The following is a 15,378-nucleotide window of genomic DNA, read 5'->3' on the forward strand; positions in this document are numbered from 1 at the left end:
TGATAATTTATTATCCTTCTTAGCTTGCTTGAGGGACATATGTTGTATGGTTGTAGTCGTAGAAATACCCAGTCACCTACATCAAAACTTCTTTCGCTGTAATGTTGATATGATTATTCTTTCATTCTATTTTGTGCCAAAGTGAGGTTATCCTTTAAGAGTTGGAGAACTTGCTGTTTAGGCTCGATGTGATCTTCCACTGCTTGAACCTTAGAATTTTCTCTCAAATATGATGTGATGGGCAGTGGATGATATCCATAAAGTGCCATAAAAGGGGTCATTTTTTCTACAGTATGGAAGGAAGTGTTATACCACCATCCAACCAGAGGCAACCATTTGACCCATTGTTTTTTTTTATCATATACAAAGAAACGAAGATATCCTTCCAAACATTTGTTCACTATCTCAGTCTTCCCATTAGATTGAGGATGATACAATGATATATGAGCTAACTATACATAGACAAGAAAATAATTCTATCCAAAATTTTCCAGTGAAAATGGGATCTTTGTCGCTTACAATAATCTTTGCGTTTCCATGTAACTTTTGAATTGTTTCCATAAATGCAGTAGCAACTATATTGGATTTAAAGGGATGAGATAATGCAAAAATGTGTGCATACTTGGTAATTCTATCAACTAACACCATGATGACACTATTTCCTTCAGACTTGGGTAAACCTCTGGTAAAATCCATTGAATCCTCCTCCCAAATTTGACTTGGAATGGATAAAGGTTGTAATAGACCTGGGGTGTTAATTGTTTCAACTTTATTTTGTTGGAAAACCAAACATTCTGCCACAAATTTGAATATCGTATTTAAGGCCATCCCAAAAAAATCCTTCTTAACTCCGTGGTAAGTTTTTAAAAATCCTAAGTGCCCTCCTAAGGGAGAGGTGTGAAATTCCATAGGAATATTTTGTTTGAGTCGGGAATTCTTACAGAGGTATAAGAAATCTTTGTACCATAATGAATCCTTTTTCCAGCTAAATGTATCATATGTACTGGGGTCTTTTTGTAACTTTTGAATGAGTTCTCACACTTCTTCTTCATTCTTCCATTCATCCCTTGCTTCGTTTATCTAATCTGGTTGGATAATATAAATGGCACAAAGAAATGCTTCCACATCCTCATCCTTTATTGAGAGTGCATCTGCAACAACATTTTTCTTCCATTTTTTGCAGATGATTTCAAAGTCATAATCCAACATCTTTATGAACCATTTTTTTTGCTCTTCTAAAGATAATCTTTCTTCTAAAAATTATTTAAGGCTATCATGATCTGTTTTTACCTTGAAGTGTCTTCCCATTAGGTAAGGTTATCATTTCTTCAGTGCATGTAGTATTGCCAACATTTCCTTCTCATAAATATCTTTGTGTAAATACTTTCCTTTGATTGGATGACTTTCGAAAGCAATGGGTCTTTCTTCTTGCATTAAAACAACACCAATTCCATTTCCTAAGGCATCATATTCCACAATAAAAGTTTTTGTGAAGTTTGGTGTATCTAAGACCAGTGCTTGACACATTGCCTCTTTAATATGTTCAAAGGCTTTCATTGCTTCTGGAGTCCAATAAAATTCATCTTTTTTCAGTAATGTTGTTAGAGGTGCTGCTATTCTCCCATAATTATTAACAAACTTTCAATAATAACTTGTCAACCTAAGAAATCCTCGCAGATACTTTATGGATGTGGGGATTTTCCATTCCTTAATGGATTTAATTTTTTTATGGTCTACCTTAACACATTCATGAAATACAATATGACCCAAATATTCCACCTCTTGTACTCCAAAGAAACGTTTGGAGGTTTTTACATATAATTTTTTCTCCTCCAATAGTTTAAGCACTCTATAAACATGTTGAACATGATCCTTCCAAGACTTGTTGTGCTATATTAGTATATCATCAAAAAATACTAACACGAATTTTCTAAGGAAGGGTTTGAAAATGGAATTCATCAAACCTTGAAATGTAGAAGGTGCATTGGTAAGGCCAAAAGGCATGACCAAAAATTCATAATGACCCTCATAATTTCTAAATGTTACTTTCTGAATGTCTTCAATCTTCATTCTGATTTGATGATATCCTGAATGAAGGTCCAACTTGGTGAATAAATTGTTCCATGCAATTCATCCAATAATTCATCAATGATAGGAATGAGAAATTTATCTTTAATAGTGAGCTTATTGAGCTCCCAATAATCCAAACACATGCGCCATGATCCATCCTTCTTGTGCACCAATACTACTAGAGGAGAGAAAGAACTTTAATTAGGTTGAATTATACCAACCTCTATCATTTGTGCAACCATATGTTTAATTTCACTCTTTTGGGCATAGGGATATCTATAAGGTCTGATGTTTGGAGGAACACTTCCTGGAATCAAATGAATAGCATGATCATGATCACTAATAGGTGGGAGGCCTTTGGGAGTCTCAAATACCTTGGAATGATTGTCTAAGACTTTCTGGAGATATGGAGAAATAGATGATTTCAAAGTCGAAACCTCTAGAGAAAATAATTGTGAAATTACGTCATGTTGTTCTTTCTTTAGAATATTTGTCATGCCATTAGAGTTGATTATCTTTCCCAGTTTCCCTGCGATACCACTTATTCAACTTCCTTTCCTTCTAAAAAAAAATTCAAGAAATATTCTTGAAAATTAAAAGCTATTGTAACCAAATATTGTAGCCATTGGACTCCTAGTACAACATCAGCACCACCCATTGGAATGGAAAGAATTGGACTATTCAACACATATTCTCCCATGGATAGCTTGATATTATGGTACTTTCCAGAGAAATTTATGGTTCTTCCATTTGCAACCATCACTTGATACTCTGGTGCTAGATATAGGAAGCAATTCAATTCCTTCACTATCTTACAATGAATAAAATTATGGGTACTGCTCGAATCAATCAACACTATTACCTTTTTCTTCTTGATATGTCCTTCTATCTTGATAGCTTGAGGAGTGGTTATTCCAGCCAATGAATTGTTGGATTCATTTATTCTTTCTCTAGGCTTTGTTCCTGGTGTCTATCCTCTTCTTTAGATGTTTCTTATTCCTTTTCTTCCTCCTCTTCATAATCTATGTAAAATAATTTCTTCTCAGCACACTTATGACCTTTAGTGTATTTTCTACCACAACTATATCAAAGCCCTTTTGTTCTTTTTTCTTCCAATTTTTGTGGTGTCAACCTTGTATGTTGTGGAATGCTAGGGGAAACAACACTTATTTATTTCTAGTTGTGATTGGTAGGCCTCCTTGTTGCCATAATTTTGCTTTCAATTTTTCTTGTCAACCTGTTGAAGCCCCGAAAATCGGGTCTATAACAAGGGTGATACCCACCCGGTCCGGACCTTGGTTAGAAGCTCCTTTTCCATTTGGTATAGTGGGTCTGACTGGGGATATGGGACCAGTTTCCCAATTTATGTGTGTGTGTGTGTGAAGAATTAATATTTCCCTTTCTAAAAGTTCCTAAGTGAGATGCTCTAATTCTAACTCTAATCTAATAACATGCAAATTGTATTCTAATAAGTAGAAATATCTAAATCTACACTAACCTGGGGTGTAATCCTTCTGTTATGCGATCTAAAATGATTTCAGATAACAATTGGTAATAAAGATCATTCAACTGTTATGAGAAAAGAATTCAATAAAGATGAACCACTTTGTATAAAAAGTTAGATGAAACAGTTGTGAAAGGCATATCGCATAATAAGCTACTCATACATTAAGCATAAATAAATAGCTATCACCGTAAAAAAGTGCCAAATGATAACTCAAGCATTCATGCATCAATATATAAACAATTGAACATGAATATCACTTTTAACACAAAGGCAGAAATAGTTAAGAGATAAAAGTACCATTTATAACTAGTTCTACTCATGAGCTTCAAGCGATAATGATTTATCTCTTCTTAATCCAACATCCACTAAGAGTACAGAAGTGCAACATTAGTAGCAGATATTAAATGCAGATATCAATAAATCTTATTTCATTCATTCATCAAAACCTCCTCAGAGGGTACAAAAGTGCATGTTCTGGGGATAAGTTTTTGATAAATTTCGGGACCCTTCTCTAAATGCATGAGAAGGGTTTAAATACTAACTAAATCTAAAAATAACTAATTACAAAAATGTAGGATGTGGTTTAAAAGACCGTCCTCATTTCAGGCAAAAATAAAGAAAAATTAAAACTAAAACTGAATCTAAAATTAAAACTACTAACTAATTATTTTTGTATCTATTCCTTGAAATCGCACACATTCAGCATTTGTTTGAGAAGAGTCGGCTGGCCGACTTCCGATTTTAATTGCACTGTGAAAACAGAATCAGCAAGAGCTGGCGCCATCTTCTCGGCAGAATCGTTGATACACTTGAGAGTCACCCACTGGCTGTGTGGTTTTACCAAGTATGTCCAGTAATAATCCCAATTCAACTTGGTTAACCTTTGGATTGATTCTGCCTTTTCTTGAGCTTTCTGTCTCCAGTTTGTTTGTAGTTGTTGTACTTAAATACATACCATTTTGAAGATATTTCTAACAAATACCACTGGTTATAGGGTTCGAGTTTTACTTTTTTACCTCTAGCGTTCTTTTTACAAATTTCTGGGCTTACAGGTGACTGAGAAATTAGAGGTTTTCTCTTTCAAGAGGTTTTGCTCAGCCATCGGAAACTGCCTTCGTTTCTTGATCCGGGCTTCCCTGGTGCAATTTTTTGCCTTTTGTGCATTTTCTTTTAACAAATATAAAAATCAAATTTTGTAAAAAAATGATTTCGTAGGCTCTTGACCCTGAGTTTTAAACTGTCTATTTCTGATATCAGCGTTGTCCAGTATCCATTTAATCATGTCCGTGTATGGAAGAATTTTGGGCCTCACCACTATCCTGTGTAAGAATGAATAAGCTAGCTCTGTAATGGATGCCTCAGAAGAACTATGTGAGCCTGCAATAGCCTCAACCTCCATTACTCTTGGATTCTCTTCCTCAAGTAGATTATACATGCCTTCCCAAGTAGCAATAACAGCGTCTCTGTTACAGGCGGTGTCTGTATACAAGGGCGCCATTTATTTCTCTTCAGATCTCGGGTCTTTTCCTTTGTTTTCCATGGTATCCTGCGTACTGCTTTGTATCGTTCTCTGTTCTCCATTCCTGCAATTTACAAGTGAAGTGAGAATAATAATAAGGAAAGGTGACGGGAAAGTCTTAAATGCCAAAGACATATAAAATACACCACCTTACATGAAATGAATTTTCGATAAGCACAAAACCATATTCCATTAATGACTGGCAACTAACTCATTAATTATCATTAAAGCGCATAACCAGGTCACGGTTTATGGAAAACATTTTTTTGAACAACGAGCCCGAAAGATTTGCGATGAAGCGATTTTGCGATTTGCTTCGCAATATCGCAGATCACAACATCCCATAATCGCAACATCGCTTTATCACTTGCTCGCTATATCGCTATATCGCTTTATCGCATTATCGCATTGCGACTCTATCGCAATATCACAATATTGCAGGAGCGTGGCATATGACAATTTTTGTTAATTTGTTTTCTGCGAAATGTGATTTGCGATATGCGCCATCGCACATCGGCAGTCTTTAGAGTTTTTTAGCGTAAGTCATTCTTTAGACATGCAATGCGATAAATTTTTTCTTAATGTGTAGTTTCGCATCACGATCTCGCAATATTAGACTCTTGTTTGTAAGGAGGTATCCTGTTATCCTTTTTGCGATGCGATTTTCCTTAAGAAAAGACTCTACTTTATCATAAAACTTAGGTTTTTTTTAGATTTTTTAAGGGTATTTTCCTAAGTTTATGATGGTAAGTTTTATTTTAAAAGGAAATTCAAGTACTAATTAATTTTTTAAATTTTTTGACTAAGGGTCCCCACTTATTTAGTATTAGGAATAACACTAAATAAGAAGGGGGGTTGTTGTTGGCCACAACAATTGGCGATTCACTTGGAAGGACCAGTTATCTCTGCTTTTCTTTTGAATTTTCTAAACTTCCAAAACAGAAAATTTTCCAGAAAATTAAACTTTATTATAGAAAGACAAAGTAGATTATGATATTTTGTTTCTTCTATTTTCAACTTTGATTGTTTACTCCCTCAAGCTAGTCCTTGTATCTACATCAGTCATTACTTGGTTTATAAAGATAAAAATAAAGCCTTCTCTGTAAATCAGTTTTAAATATGCTCATTTGTCATAGGTAGAGCCTCTGCTGCCAGCAGGCGTTTATAGCCTCGATAGGGTTACCTGTTACCCAACAATGATCCTGTATCATACTTAGAGAAATTTACAACTTTCAAAGAGAAAACCATATCCACACTTATTGCTTTCATTTTCTTTTTTACCCTTAAAGAACAATGTCTTGGTTTGGTAGCCAATTTATGACACAGTCATTCACTGATTTATAGCCTTACTAAACAAGTTGGCTCGTGATGAGACCACTTGTCTTTTGATTGCAACAATCTTGATTCATTACCCTGTTGTGGTATGCAGTATTGGAAAAGTCAGCAAGCTATAATATCTATGATCATGATAAGTCGGCTTGTGATGAGACCTCTTACTCTTTAAGTTAAAGTGTATCTTTGGATCATTCTCTGAACATTGTAGTTTCCTAGGTGGGGAGGAAGTCATTGTTTCCTTAAGATGGCTCTGGACGACAATAGTAGAGTTTTTGGAAAGAGCCTTTCTACAGAGAATCTTCATTTTTGTTATTGATACCTTTCATTGGACTGATACAAAACAATTTCCCACTAAAGGTTGCTTTTTATCAAAATTTACAAAGTTGAAACTAGTATCATTTCTAGGTCTAGAGTCTTTAACTATATCTTTCAATAATAACGATCAATTTTCTAAAAGAATTCTATTTATACAAGTGAAAAAACAAAATCTAAAAGAGAATTTGTGTCCTTTTCATGAATTCCTAATGTAACCATTTACAACCGGTTTTATTATGAAACTAAAACAACTACCTACAAAATGGAAGAATGATCTCCTATGGAAAATATTTTTTGAGGATCTGTCCGTTAATAGGTAAAGAATCTCTTTTTCCTATTAAATCCTGTAACATAAAAGTAGACGGACCTATGACTTCTACGATTTCAAAAGGGCCAAGCCACATTCGTTGAAATTTTGTATGTTTCCCTTTTTCCTCATGAGCCTTGTCCCATTTTAAAACTAGATCTCCCATCTGAAAATCTTTTCTGGATATCATGTTTGAATCAAAAGAGGCTTTTACTAATGCTTGATGATGAGCATGAGTTATTTTAGCCTGTTCCATTGTTCTTCCAACTTAATTATTTCCAAATGCCTTAGTTGTAAGGAAGAAGTTGGTGCTTCATCAATATATTGAACCAAGGCTAAAGAGGGAATTTCCAAATGAGTTGGAAGAACCACTTCTTTCCCATAAACTAAATTAAAGGGAGAAGTGCCAATGGAGGCTTTCTGCACTATTCGATCTACCCATAAAGCATTTATTAAAGACTTGGGCCAGTTTTTATGATTCTATTCAATGGTTCGCATAATGATTCTGATTAAGTTCTTATTTGTAGATTCAGCTAACCCATTCCCTTGTGGGTAATAATTGGTAGAGTATTTAAGCTTGAAACCCCATTTGAGTGCAAATTCAGTCATTGCATTACCAGAAAAATATGATGCATTACCAAACATTAAAGTAGAAGGCAACCCAAACATGGTGATTATGAACTGATCTATGAATTCGATGATATGTTCAACATTAGTTGTCTTGAGTGGAACTGCTTCTACCCATTTAGTAAAGTAATCTGTCGTTGTAAGGATGTATCTATGATGTTTAGAAGAGTGAGGAACGATCTCACCTATTATGTCCAATCCCCATTGATCGAAAGGTTGCTCAATGTTAACTGGTTGTAGTGGCAAGGATGGTTTCTTTTGTCTCCCAGCATCGGTTTGACAGACTTGACATTTCCTCACCTAGTTATGTGAGTCTTTGAATAATGTGGGCCAGTAATAGCCTGCGTGTAAGATTTTATGAGCAGTAGCGTCTCCAGCATAGTTTCCGCCTGCTGGCCCATCGTGGAGTTCCTGCAAGAATTTTTCAGCTTCGGATCTCTCAAGACATCTAAGGAGAACATAATCATAATTTATTCTAAAAAGAACATCGTTCACTAGCTGATATTGTTTGGCTTTCAACCTTAGAGATCTTTTCTTGGTATGATCGAGGTTTGAAGGGGCGTATCCATTCTTTAGATAATAAATAATATCAGCGTATAATGACTCAACATCGTTTAGGCTTACCTCGTATGTTTGTATCTTTGGAGATGAAATTTCGGACATTAGCGATGCTCCGGCCAGTATTTTGCAAAAGCCTTGACCTTTTACAATACTTGCTGGTTTGATTTCTACGTCATATTCCTGTAAGGCAGTAACCCAATTGGCTCTTTTCTCACCCACATCCTTCTGTACTAGAAGATTTCTTACCACTGGAAATGGTACTATGATTTTTGTATGTGTTTTGAGTAAAAAAGGTCTGAAATATTTAATTGCTTTGAAAACAGCATAAGCTTGTTTCTCCACATCTGAATAATTTAACTCAGCCCCTTGTAAATTGGAACTGAAAAAAGAAATTGGGGCTTCTACCTTTTCTTGATTTGCTTGAGTGAGTATCGCAGCATATGATCTATCAGAGGCAAATGTATATAAAATAAAAGGATTGGAAAAATTTGGAGTTGCTAAAGATGGAGCATTAATAATTGCTTGTTTGATCAAATTGAATGCCTCATGTTCGTCTTGACCCCATTTAAAGTTTGAGTTCTTTTTAATCATTGCTTGTAAAGGATATACAATTCTTGAAAAATCTAGAACAAATCTCTTTACAAAGTTAATCTGGCCAAGAAAAGATTGCATGGCTTTCTTGTTGTGAGGTAGGGGTATTGCGGAAATCTCCTTGATTCTGTCAGGATCAATGTGAATTCCATATTTTGACACTATGAATCCGAGAAGTTTTCCTTCACTTAATGCGAAAAAGGATTCTTTCGGGTTAAGTGAAATTCCATATCTTTGACAACGTTGGAAGATTTGTTTTAAATCTCTAAGATGATTGTTTCGTTTCTTGGAATATACAGTTATATCATCCAAATAGATTACCACTGATTTATTAACTAACCCCTTGAATGCGATGTCCATGGCTCTCTGAAATGTGGCACCAGCGTTAATCAGACCAAATGGCATTTTTTGATATGCGTATGTGCCCCATTTAGTTCTGAATGTGGTTTTTAATTGATCGTCGGGAAGTACAAATACTTGATTGTATCTTGGGAATCCATCCAAGAATGACATCAATTCTAACCCCGCGACTACCTGCAGTATTTGTTCCATGCGAGGCAAAGGAAAATTATCCTTTTGGCAGGATTTGTTAAGATTTTGAAAGTCAATGCAGATTCTAATATCTCCGTTTTTCTTTCTAATAGGGACCATATTGGAAACCCATTTGGAATGTCGAACGGGAAAAATTATTTTGGCTTTCAATAACTTATTGAGTTCATATTTGATCTGGTTTTCTAAATTGGGATGGATCTTTCTCAACTTTTGTTGGACAGGTTTTTCATCGTCTATCATTGGAATAGTATGTTGGATGATGGAGGTGTCATATGTTTTGAGTTCATCGTAATTCCAAGCAAAGACACTTTTGTATTGTCTCAAGAGACGAATATACGCTAATTTTTCTTCAGGAGCTAGACCAAGGCCTAGATTGATATTCTATGGTTCGGTCTCAGTTCCTAGATTTACTAATTCATAGTTCAAAGTTGAACTTTGCAGTTTTGAATTGGTAGATCTTTTGAACCGATCTTTCAAATCATAAATATCTTCTAACTCGACTACTGACTTAGGTATGGCATTGTTAGTGCTATCTTGTTGCAATTGTCATTCATGTTGGTCTTCGTCAATTATTTGATTGGTGTAGGATCCTTCAGATGTGAGGAAACTCATGATATTAGGATCGTCATTGAAAATCCTCCAATTGGTAATGTTATCAGGAATAGATGGTCTAAAAATTAATTCAATTGAAAATCGATCAGGGCTAAAATCTTCTGAAGGAATGAGCTTGGAAGCTACATTGGCTAAGAGGTATGCACTAGCATTCTGGAGTCTGGGAATCGATGAAATATTAAATGCTATAAAGTGTTCAGTCAGATCTTTAATTAAAGATTGGTAATGTTTTAAATGACCTGATAAACAATGTATAGTATTACATACCTGTCTTATTACAATTTCAGAATCTCCAAAAACTTGAAGGTATTTGATGCCTAATCCGATTGCTTTGTATAACCCTTGGAATAAAGCCTCGTATTCTGCGGTATTGTTGGTGCAATCAAATTCAAGTCTGCAAGTTAGCATAGTTTTATCTCCCTCTGGACTTATTAACATGCATCCTACTCCTGCTCCTTCGTTAGACTTAGAACTCTCAAAAAATAATTTCCAAAATAAAGATTTATTTACAGGACTATCTATGAAATTAATACATTTAGAACTATCTTTTTGAGAGAAATTTTCTACTTGAGATAAAATAGAATGTTCTAAGTAGGGTGAAGTATGAGCATTAAAATTTCCTAGGAAATAATCTACTAAGTAGTTGCCGATGATGTTATTGTTGTATGCTACTGGTTCATTTTCTCCCTCCAGTTTTGTTACTATGTATTTCTGATGTCTTTCTCGCTCAACTTTTATTTGATTTGGTTTACCATTTTAAGGGAGCCACATGTGCGACCAATTAGTTGCAAAGTATCCATGAATTTTTTCTGACCAATATCTACTAAGAATTAAGCCATAAAATTCTGGAATATCAGCAACTAAAATGTCGATAGCTTGACATACCTTTGGGTTGGATGACAGCCTTATGGTAACCTGATTTAATTCGTCAATCACTTCGACTTGCGATCGATCTAATTGAACTATCCGCACAACGGTTTTTTGTAGTTGAACGTTCAATTTTGCACATATTGACTTTGGTAAAATATTTGATGAAGCTCCAGAATCCACTAAGCAATTATGCAGATTTTTATTGAAAATTTCACAAGTAAGAAGAAATGGGGGAGTATGAGATCTCAATCTACCTCTAATTAAGGCGATATCATTTGGATCAACTTTATTAACCGCATTAGTTAGAGGTCTTCCCATATCATGGGAAGCTTGAGAGATTACAGCGGCAGGCAAAGGTGCAATTGGTACAACATGTAATTCTTTCAAAAGTATCTTTTGCTGGTGTTCTAACTTTCTCAATTCGTAAAAAGTGATATTGGCCCTAGTCTTTTTCATGTCTTCTATGATTTATACTCCATTTCATCTGAAACAATCAACGTTTTAGATGGATCTTATTGGTCTATTTGGACTGGGCTAGTTTGAGTCGCTTTAGGTGTTGTTTTCTTGGTTGCGACTTTATCCTTAGTCATTGAGCTTGCACTCTTTGGCTTAGGTGTAGGTTGAGGAGGATCAAGTCGAGAATTCCTCTTGATCCTCTTCGTCTGGGAGGATGAAATCCCATATACCTTGTAACTCTACAACTGCTTCTTCATCGGTATGTTCCTCATTAGCGATTTCCTCTTCTTCTTCTTCAGATTAAGCATTTGTAATAGCGCTAGGGGGTTTGGAATCGGTAGAAGGGTTTCTTTTAAAAGGTCTATACGGCTTTTTAGAAGAATTTTCTGCCACTTGTTTCTTAATGTTGACCATCTCATTAGACATGGTCTTCAAAACTTTTTGCAATCCTTCTAAATCAAATGGATCTTTCAATTGTTTTTTCTTGGGATCTTCCTTGAAAGAAACCTTCTTGGATTTTCGTTCTTCTAACGCGTTTTTCTTTTCTAAGGTCGTAATACGTTTCTCTACTGCTATTGCTTCTTTCATATTTTCGACTAAAGTTGTTTTGCTAGCCCTATCAACAAAGATTGCTATGTTTGATGGTAAAGCAGTGATGTACCATTCACTTCGCACTTCTTCGATATGCTTGGAAGCAGTAGGAATTTTGTTTAAGATTTTATTGAAACGTAAATTGAAATCTTTGATAGGTCCTTTTGACTCGTCCCTAAGATTAGACAGGTCATTGATCAATGTTGCCATAGACCTATCATCACCAAACTTAGTCAAGAATTGTTCTTGGAAAATCTCCCAACTAGTAATAGATCCAGACGGTAATGAGAAATACCATGATCCGGTTGTTCCTTACATAGTATAAGGAAAAAGTTGAAGAACAACGTCTTCGTTGGTAACTCCATTAAGATTTATGGATAGCATAAAGTTATTTATATGTTCTTCTGCTAGCATGCCTGCCTCAGGATTAAACTTAGGCAGCCATTTTTCAGGATGGGTCGGTAACTGACTCAAGGGCGCAGGCATTAAGACTACCCTTGGGTTATTCCATGGAGATTGGACCATCGCTAATCTATTAAGAGATGAAAGAGCAGAAAATGATCCCTACGGTTGAGAATATGAGGATATTACGACTCTAGATGATTGATAAGGAGATGTGGGAGTACCGGTGGACTGATGGACAATGATTTGAAGTGGAGGAGTGGATGGTTGAATTCATGGTGGAGAGGTTGAGATGGATGATGATAAGGAAAGAGTCTCGCTATCAGACCCTTTAGGAGATTTCCTTGCTCTCCTCCTTGAAGGTAGAGGTAACTCGGTTGGCTGAACACCAAACTTTTCGCTCTTTAATCTGGTAAGAGGATGAGCAGGGTTATATTGCGAAGTCATGCTGCCTTGAGATTTATTAGATTTTTGAGGAGATATAGAAAATCGCTGAAGTTCTTGAATCAAAGATTTAACTTCATGAGGTTCAATAGTAGATTGTTCTAAACTGTCAAGGTTTGTAGCAACGGTTGTTACTCCTACGACTTTTGGCTATGGATTTAAAGATTCTAAATGAAATGGAGAAGTCGAGGGAGATGGTGAGGGCAATTTACTCTCAGAATGGTATTTAGATTTAGACTTGCTTGCCATTCACAGTTTGGGACCCTCCTTCTAGCGCCAAATATGTTGAAGCCCTGAAAATCGGGTCTACAACAAGGGGGGTACCCACCCGGTCCGGACCTTGGTTAGCAGCTCTTTTTCCATTTGGTATAGTGGGTCCGATTGGGTATATGGGACCAGTTTCCCAATTTATGTGTGTGTGTGTGAAGAATTGATATTTCCCTTTCTAAAAGTTCCTAAGTGAGATGCTCTAATTCTAACTCTAATATAATAACATGAAAATTGTATTCTAATAAGCAGAAATATCTAAATCTACACTAACCCAGGGTGTAATCCTTCTGTTATGCAATCTAAAATGATTTCAAATAACAATTGGTAATAAAGATCGTTCAACTGTTATGAGAAAATAATTCAATAAAGATGAACCACTTCGCATAAAAAGTTAGACGAAACAGTTGTGAAAGGCATATCGCATAATAAGCTACTCATACATTAAGCATAAATAAATAGCTATCACCATACAAAAGTGTCAAATGATAACTCAAGCATTCACGCATCAATATATAAACAACTGAACATGAATATCACTTTTAACACAAAGGCAGAAATAGTTAAGAGATAAAAGTACCATTTATAACTAGTTCTATTCATGAGCTTCAAGTGATAATGATTTATCTCTTCTTAATCCAACATCCACTAAGAGTACAGAAGTGCAACATGAGTAGCAGATATTAAATGTAGATATCAATAAATCCTATTCCATTCATTCATCAAAACCTCCTCAGAGGGTACAAAAGTGCATGTTTTGGGGATAAGTTTTTGATAAATTTTAGGACCCTTCTCTAAATGCATGAGAAGGGTTTAAATACTAACTAAATCTAAAAATAACTTATTACAAAAATGTAGGATGCGGTTTAAATGACCGTCCTCATTTTAGGAAAAAATAAAGCAAAATTAAAACTAAAACTGAATCTAAAATTAAAACTACTAACTAATTATTTTTGTATATGTTCCTTGAAATCGCACGCGTTCAACATTTGTTTGAGAAGATTCGTCTGGCTGTCTTCCGATTTTAGCTGCGCTGTGAAAACAGAATCAGCAAGAGCTGGCACCATCTTCTTGGCATAATTGATGATACACTTGAAGTCATCCACTGGCTGTGTGGTTTTACCAAGTATGTCCAGTAATAATCCCAATTCAACTTGGTTAACCTTTGGATTGATTTTTCCTTTTCTTGAGATTTCTATCTCCAGTCTGTTTGTAGTTGTTGTACTTAAATACATACCATTTTGAAGATATTTCTAACAAATACCAGTGGTTTTAGGGTTCGAGTTTTACTTTTTTACCTCTAGCGTTCTTTTTACAAATTTCTGGGCTTACAGGTGACTGAGCAATTATAGGTTTTCTCTTTCAAGAGGTTTTGCTCAGCAATCGTGCATCGGAAACTGCCTCCACTTCTTGATCCAGGCTTCCCTGGTGTGATTTTTGCCTTTTGCACGTTTTCTTTTAACAGATATAAAGCTCAAATTTTGTAAAAATAATGATTTCGTAAGCTCTTGACCCTGAGTTTTAAACTGTCTATTTCTGATATCAGCGCTGTCTAGTATCCATTTAATCATGTCTGTGTATGGAAGAATTTTGGGCCTTGCCACTATCCTATGTAATAACAAACAAGCTAGCTTTGTAATGGATGCCTCAAAAGAACTATGTGAGCCTGCAGTAGCCTCAACCTCCATTACTCTTGGATTCTCTTCCTCAAGTAAATTATACATGCCTTCCCAAGTAGCAATACCAGCATCTCTGTTACAGGCGATGTCTGTATACAAGAGCACCATTTCTTTCTCTTCAGAGCTCGGGGCTTTTCCTTTCTTTCCCATGGTATCCTGCGTACTGCTTTGTATCGTTCTCTGTTCTCCGTTCCTGCAATTTGCAAGTGAAGTGAGAATAATAATAAGGAAAGGTGACGAGAAAGTCTTAAATGCCAAAGACGTATAAAATACACTACCTTACGTGAAATGACTTTTCGATAAGCACAAAACCATATTCCATTAATGACTAGGAACTAACTCCTTAATTAGCATTAAAGCGCATAACTAGGTCACGATTTATGGAAAACATTTTTTTGGACAATGAGCCCGAAAGATCTGCCATGAAGCAATTTTGCGATTTGCTTCGCAACATCGCATAATCGCAACATCGCTTTATCGCTTGCTCGCTATATCGCTATATCCCTTTATTGCATTATCGCATTGACGCTCTATCGCAATATCGCAATATCACAATATCACAGGAGCGTGGCATGCGACAATTTTTGTTAATTTGTTTTTTGTGAAATGCGATTTGCAATATGCGCCATCGCATATCGGAAGTCTTTAGAGTTTTTTAGCGTAAGTCATTCTT

The sequence above is a fragment of the Pinus tabuliformis genome, chromosome 6 (assembly GCF_031772625.1).
Source record: "Pinus tabuliformis cultivar Carrire ecotype Pingquan chromosome 6, CPIR1, whole genome shotgun sequence".
Lineage (NCBI taxonomy): Eukaryota > Viridiplantae > Streptophyta > Pinopsida > Pinales > Pinaceae > Pinus > Pinus tabuliformis.